This window comes from Theobroma cacao, chromosome 10 (genome assembly GCF_000208745.1).
Source record: "Theobroma cacao cultivar B97-61/B2 chromosome 10, Criollo_cocoa_genome_V2, whole genome shotgun sequence".
In the NCBI taxonomy this organism is placed as follows: Eukaryota; Viridiplantae; Streptophyta; class Magnoliopsida; order Malvales; family Malvaceae; genus Theobroma; species Theobroma cacao.
The window spans coordinates 11,247,847-11,256,110 of record NC_030859.1 but is presented as its reverse complement, the minus strand read 5'-3'; the positions used below and the strand labels follow the sequence as shown (position 1 = coordinate 11,256,110).

Here is an 8,264-nt window from a genome sequence, read left to right as displayed (position 1 = left end):
ATTTGCTTCTTTCCAGTTCCATTAGTACTTGGGATGATTTGGTTTTAAAATTCTTAGCAAAATTCTTTACAATTGCCAAGACAACAAAAATGCGAAATGATATCACCTCTTTCATGCAATTTTACTCTCAATCATTATACGAGGCTTGAGAAAGGTACAAGGATTTGTTGAGAAGGTGTCTTCACCATCGATTACTTAAGTGGCTACAAGTTTAGGCTTTTTATAATGGTTCGGTGCGACTTATTAGAACAACCATTGATGCTATAGTTGAGGTGCTCTTATGAGTAAATCCATTGATGAGGCTTATGATTTGCCTAAAGAGATGGCTTCCAATAACTATCAGTGGCCATTTAAAAGAGTGGGTATAAGAAAAAATTGCTGGAGTGCATGAATTAGATGTGATTAATTCTTTGTCTACACAATTGGCTTTTCTCACAAAGAAAATTGATAGATTGAGAGTTAATACTGTTTAGAGCCCCTTTGTGACTTGTGAATTTTGTGAAGAATGACATTCCAATTACAATTGTCTCATCTACTATGAATTTTGTCAATTTGTTGGAAATAGGCTGCAGAACAACAATCCCTAGTCCAACATTAATAATCCTGGTTGAAGGTATCATCTTAATTCCTCATAGAGCAATAACCAAGGATCTTCATCAACATCTAAGCCAATCTTTCCTCCTGGATTTCCACTTAGAGCTCCCATGCCAAAGAAAAAGCCTTCAATGAAGGATATGTTCATGCAATTCATGACAAAGACTAATGCCTTCATGGCAAAGACTGATGCCTTCATGATAAAGAATGATATCTTCATGGTAAAAACTGATGCCATCATTCAAAGTCAAGGAGCGTCAATCAAAAATATTGAGACACAAGTTGGTCAACTTGCCAATGCTCTTAATAACAGACCTAAAGGTACCATACCTAGTGACACTAAGCCCAATCCAAGAAGAAAAGGTAAGGAACATTGTAAGGCAATCAATCTTCGCAATGGTAAAAAGGTAAATGGTAAGGATTTAAATTTTGAAATTTCAATTCAATTTGATGAGAAAAAAATTGAAAAAGATATTAAAAAAACTATGGTTGAAAATATTGTAGAAAATACAAAAAAAGAAAATGACAATTAAAAATTGCTACCACACCTCCACCACCTTTTCCTCAAAGATTTCAAAAAGAAAAACTTGATAAACAATTATAGAGATTTGTTGATGTGTTTAAAAAGTTATATCTTAATATTCCTTTTGCTGAAGCTATGGAACAAATGCCAAGATATGTTAAATTCTTGAAAGACATGTTGTGTAAAAAGATGAAATTGGGTAAGTTTGAAACTGTTGCACTTACTAAAGAGTGAAGTACCATTATTCAGAATAAACTTCCTCTAAAGCTTAAAGATCTAGGTAGTTTTACTATTCCTTGCATTATTGGTACACTTTGTTTTACTAAAACTTTATGTGATTTGGGTGCAATTATAAACCTGATACCATTGTCCATTTATAAAAAAAATTAGGTTCGGAAGAGATTAAGCCAACTTCTGTAACTTTTGAGCTTGATCGATCCACCACCTATCCTTATGGTATTGTCTAAGATGTTAGGGTAAAAGTTGGTAAGTATATTTTTCCAGCAGATTTTATTATACTTGACATGGAAAAAGATCGTGAAATACCGATCATTCTTAAGAGGCCATATGTGGGAACCTGTCAAGCTCGATTAAATGACGGTATTGTACCGAGTGGTACAACTAAGCTAAATCGAGCCTTGAACTAGTTCAAATAGAAATTCTAAGAGGAGATTGAAAATTTTGAAACCCACAAAATGACTTAAAATAGTGGTTCGGAGTTCAAGGTCCAGTTTGGAGTCTATCAGGAAAATTGACCGATTAGGGATAAAATGGTCATTTCACCATTTGATGATTTAATGGAGATTTCTAGACAAAATTTGATCACATTTGACCAAGAATAATTATATGAAATATAATTATGATTATTGGAGTATAAAATGATGTTTAGCAGTGAAAAATTTTTATTCCCGCTATTTTTGGAGCACAAGGGCAAAATGGTAATTTTGCCACTAGAGGACTAAACGAGAATTTTTATAAAATGATTTTTTTGCCCCATTTGGTTAATATTGATCAATATTAGTGTTATTTGAGGTTGAAAAGTATAAATAATGTGATTCGATACATTTCAGAGTATAGGGGCAAAATCGTAATTTTTTCGTCCGGGGGCAAATCGGTAAATTTTTCGTCCCAGCACTTGTCAAGACCAAGGGATTTTAAATGTGGTAGGATTGGATAAAAACCAGAATATTTGTGGTGGAAAATTTAGAAGAAAAAGTCAAAAAGTTAAAAATTGGCCCAATAAGCATGTGACACGTGGCATGCTTGATTATTTTATTGTTTTCTATAGAAATCAGCCCATTAAATCCCCAATTCTCTCACCATAATCGGCCTAGGCAACCAGAAACAAGAAAAAGGGAAGAGCAAAAGGAAAAACAAGAAAACCTAGGTGGAAATTCAAAGAAAAAGTGAAGAAATCAAGGAAACAAGCTAGGTAAGTTAAAATTTCTTTAATTCTCCTTGATACCTAGCTTACCCATGGCTTTGTTCTTGATTTCCATGGTTGAATATTGAGTTATCATGATGAATTCAATTCTTAAAAATGGGTATGGAAGAGGAATTATTGTTGGAATAATTTGATTTTAGACTATGTTAGTGTTTAGGGATAGTTAAGCATGGTTATGAACAAAAACACAAAAGAAATATTCAATTTCTCTAGGATTCCTTGTTGGTCGAACCATAAGGGTTGAATATCAGTGGGAGATTGTTTTTATTTCAAGGAAAATGGCTTGGAAAATGATGAATTAAGGTGAAACGGTTATGTAGAAAAAAATTCGGTGCTAGTGCACCAAATGACCAAATTTTTCTATAAGGAACTGTGAGGGTTCTAATGCTGAATTTGGCTTTATTTAAATGTATGTGGTAAATTAAGGTATTAGAGGAGAAATGAATTAATTTAGAGGTGATTTGGACACAATCGCCGATTAATCGGGTGATCGGTCGAATTTAATCGATACCGTGATTAAGCAGTAATCGGACGTATTTTTGCATTTACATATGAAGCAATTTAAATTAATTTATATCAATTTAGGGACAATATAGTAAATTCCTCGACTTTGTTATTTGTCAAGGTGGTGAGACATCCGGAAGAGGCAAAGGAATTGCGCTTGAGAACTATTAGTCCGAGTTCACCCGAAATCTGAATTTTCGACACCTGTGAGTGGACTGCCTATCAAAATTGTTTTGGGAATATGACTGTTTTGAACAAAGTGTTTGAATGATTTTATGAAATTATTTTCATGAAAATGAATGCCTTGGGAACAAGCTTTTGAGAAAAAAATTTATGTTATGAAATGTGGTTATTATGGATTTCTATGTGGCTGCATTATGTTGATATACATATATGCTTGAATATAATGTTGTGTAATTATGTTGACTCGACTATGTGCGAGTANTCTATAAGAAACTGTGAGGGTTCTAATGCTGAATTTGGCTTTATTTAAATGTATGTGGTAAATTAAGGTATTAGAGGAGAAATGAATTAATTTGAAGGTGATTTGGACACAATCACCGATTAATCGGGTGATCGGTCGAATTTAATCGATACCGTGATTAAGCGATTATCGGACATATTTTTGCATTTACATATCAAGCATTAGTAATTTAAATTAATTTATATCAATTTAGGGACAATATAGTAAATTCTTCGACTTTGTTATTTGTCAAGGTGGTGAGACGTTCGAAAAAGGCAAATGAATTGCGCTTGAGGACTATTAGTCTGAGTTCACCCGAATCCAGATTTTCGACACTTGTGAGTGGACTGCCTATCAAAATTGTTTTGGGAATATAATTGTTTTGAACAAAGTGTTTGAATGATTTTATGCAATTTTTCATGAAAATGAATGCCTTGGGAACAAGCTTTTGAGAAAAGGTTTATGTTATGAAATGTGGTTATTATGGATTTCTATGTGGCTGCTTTATATTGATATACATATATGCTTGAATATAATGTTGTGTAATTATGTTGACTTGGCTACGTGTGAGTAGGGAGTGCGCATAAGCCAAGGATGACCCGGTTATGTGCAAGTAGGGAGTGCGCATAACCCGGTGATGACCCAGCCATGTGCGAGTAGGGAGTGATCATGAGCTGGTGATGATGATGATGAGCTGGTGATGATGATGAAGGGTTGGGAGATGATGATGATGGGTATATACGTATATATATATATATATATATATATATATATACATATGTAAATATGTTTGATATAGCAAATTGATGGACAATGATTTATGGTTATAATGTACACGAAATTTGACACATTGTGTGCTGAGAGTTTTTATGAATTTTAGGTTGATTTTATTAGTTTAGCAGGATAGCTTTTTTGTTGAGTGAGAAAAAATGTTTTTCTTGTTGCTCAGTTTTCACTGCTGCGAAATTCATGCTCGCTGTAGCGAAAAACTCTGGGGTTTGGAAGGGTTTTAAATAGGAATGAACTAAATTGCATTGTTTTGAAACAAGTGCATCATGATTTTTAATTTTCCCTAATTGTTGCTTGTTCCCTTCCTTGTTCACTCACTAGGTTTATACTCACCATTTTCAAATTCATGTTTTCATATCACGAGGCAGCTGATAATTAGGACGAGGTGTCCTTGTAGACCTGTGTCCATCTTTTGGTAGGTGTCTCGGCATTCGGTAGCTATATATTCATCCGAGTCCCTCCGCTGATAGTCGAGTATTATTTTGTTATGTATAGATAAACTTAATATAAATTTTAAAGGAGTAATGCCAGTACGAGTTGGCAATGTATATCACTATTTTGATTCAAAGTCATGAAATAGGACTTAGTGATAATAGATAGAATCATAAGTAAGATAAATAATAAGCTTGCTTGGGTTTAGTGGATTACGTCCATTGGACCCATGCGCCAGTCATGACCCGAAATTTGGGTCGTGACAATGTTGGTATCAGAGACCTAGGTTTGTCTAGGTCCTAGAACTTCCTTCTGTTGGTCCAGCGGAAGTCGGGTCTTTATGTCGGAACTCCAGTTGTGAAGTGTGAACCGCGGCACATTTTACAACCAAGTGACCGCATTGATTCCCTATCTTAGAAACTACCTTTTGCCTTAACTATGATTATGAAATGTGTTTAATAACAGGTGTTTGCTCTTGTTTAGGTAAGAATGCCGCCTAAGACACGAGCCGCCTCAAGACGGATGGGGGAGCAAGATACTTCTCATGAGATGACAGATAGGCCACGGGCATCCACCCTGAGGGGCCGAGGTAGATGTGGCAGGGCCACTAAGTCGGTGAGGTCGGATATGCTTGTGAGTAGGCAAGAGGAGGGACAGTCCTCAGGTGATGTAGATAGACACCCAGCTGGGGGTATTACTATTAAGGATTTGGTGGCAGGCCTACAGGGAGTTAACCGTGTTGTAGAGACGATGGCAACCCGTATGGAAGATATACAGAGGGTAGTAGAGGGGAGACCTATAGTACAAGAATCCCCTAGCTCCCAAGGACAGGCCGATCGCCAACATCATGAGGTCGAGAGGGGACATCTAGATATTTCTCTTCCTGACTTTCTCAAACTTAAGCCTATAACATTTTCAGGGTCTGATGCATCGGAGAAACCTTAGGTTTTCTTGGATAAGATGGAGAAAATTTGTAAAGCCTTGGGATGTTCTAGTGTTCGGTCAGTTGAGGCCGTCTTCCAATTAGAGGATGTGGCGCAGGAATGGTATAGCTCTTTATGTAGACGCAGACCGACTGATGCAACACCGTTGGCCTGGAGTGAGTTCAGTGCAGCCTTCTTGGATCTATTCTTACCACTCAGTGTGCGTAATGCCAGAGCTAGAGAGTTTGAGACTTTGGTACAGACTTCGAGCATGACGGTGTCTGAGTATGACATCAAGTTCACGCAGCTAGCTCGTTATGCGCCCTATCTCGTTTCTACTGAGGAGATGAAGATTCAGAGGTTTGTGGATGGGTTAGTGGAGCCATTATTTAGGGCTGTGGCATCCCAAGATTTCACTACCTATTCTGCAGCAGTGGATTGTGCTTAACGCATCGAAATGAGGACTAGTGAGAGTAGGGCTGCAAGAGATAGAGCAAAAAAGGGCAAGACAGAGGGTTATCAGGGCCGTAGAGATTTCAGCAGTGGTGGTTCATCTTCTAGCCGTCAGGGTCCACAGAGGGACTCACGGTTACCTCAGCAGGGGAGTGATGCGCGTGGTGCTAATATTAGGATGGGATACAAAACTTTCAGTTCTAGGAGGCAGCAAGATTCTAGATAGAGTAGTCAAGTCACTCGCTCTTGTGATACTTGTGGGAGACGACATAGTGGACGGTGCTTCCTTACTACAAGAACTTGTTATGGGTGCCGTCAACCTGGGCATATTAGGAGGGATTGTCCGATGGCACATCAATCACCAGATTCTGTTCGTGGTTCCACCCAGCCAACTTCATCTACTCCATCAATTGCTGTCTCATATGGCCGGAAGGCTAGTGGATCGAGAGGTAGAGGTGCTGGTACTTCCTCTCAGGGCAGACCATCTAGGTCCGGACATCAAAGTTCTGTTGGTCGAGGCCAGGCGAGGGTGTTTGCTTTAACACAGCAGGAGGCTCAGAGATCCAATGCCGTGGTCTCAAGTATTATCTCCATTTGTAATATGAATGCTTGGGTACTATTTGATCCTGGTGTTACCCATTCTTTTATCTCTCCATGTTTTGCATCTCGGTTGGGTAGAGATCATGTTAGAAGAGAGGAACAATTAGTGGTGTCTACTCCTTTAAAGGAGATATTTGTGGCCGAGTGGGAACATGAGTCCTGTGTAGTGCGAGTCAAGGACAAAGACACTTTGGTGAATCTAGTGGTGCTAGACACCTTAGACTTTGATGTGATCTTGGGGATGGATTGGTTATCACCTTGCCATGCTAGTGTGGACTACTATCATTAATTGGTTAAATTTGATTTCCCTAGTGAACCATCATTTAGTATTCAGGGGGATAGGAGTAATGCTCCAACCAATTTGATATCGGTCATATCTGCCAGAAGATTATTACGACAGGGTTGTATAGGTTACTCGGCTGTTTTAAAGGATACTCAGACGAAGATTGGAGATGTAACTCAAGTGTCGGTGGTGAAGGAGTTCGTGGATGTATTTCCTGAGGAGCTACCAAGTTTGCCTCCTGAACGGGAGATTGAGTTTTGCATAGATTTGATTCCCGACACTAGACCTATAACCATACCCCCATATAGAATGGCACCTGCAAAGCTTAAAGAGCTTAAGGATCAGTTGGAGGATTTGTTGGATAAAGGTTTCATCCGACTTAGTGTATCCCCATAAGGAGCACCAGTGTTATTTGTGAAGAAGAAAGATGGGTCACTTAGGTTGTGCATTGATTATCGACAGCTTAATAAAGTGACGGTGAAGAATAAGTATCTTCTCCCAAGGATAGATGATTTATTTGATCAACTACAAGGAGCACAATGTTTTTCTAAGATAGATCTGCGATCTGGGTACCATTAGTTGAGAATTCGGAATGAAGATATAACCAAGACCGCATTTCGAACAAGATATGGGCACTATGAGTTCTTAGTGATGTCATTTAGGCTCACGAATGCTCCTGCAGCCTTTATGGATTTGATGAACCGAGTGTTCAAACCTTATTTGGATAAGTTTGTGGTGGTGTTTATTGATGACATTTTGATAGATTCAAAGAGCCGAGAGGAGCATGAGCAACATCTTAAGATAGTGCTCCAAATTTTGAGAGAACATCGATTGTATGCTAAGTTCTCCAAGTGTGAGTTTTGGCTAGAAAGTGTTGCATTCTTGGGGCATGTGGTATCTAAGGATGGGATACAAGTTGATTCAAAGAAAATTGAAGTAGTGGAAAAATGGCCAAGGCCAACATCAGTTACAGAGATTAGAAGCTTTGTGGGTTTAGTTGGCTATTATCGTCGCTTTGTGAAGGACTTCTCCAAAATAGTTACCCCTCTGACTAAGCTGACACGTAAAGACACAAAATTTTAGTGGTCTGATGCTTGTGAGAATAGTTTTGAGAAGCTTAAGGCATGTCTCACCACAGCTCCAGTGTTAAGCCTACCGCAAGGCACAGGGGGTTACACGGTGTTTTGTGATGCATCGGGGGTTGGTTTAGGATGTGTATTAATGCAACATGGGAAGGTGATTGCGTATGCATCTAG

At 38.3% G+C, this 8,264-nt stretch overlaps 1 pseudogene; it reads left to right on the top strand.

Annotated features, from left to right (window-relative positions):
• The window catches only part of LOC108663619, a 3,193-nt pseudogene continuing 1,400 nt past the window's right edge, over positions 6,472 to 8,264 (top strand).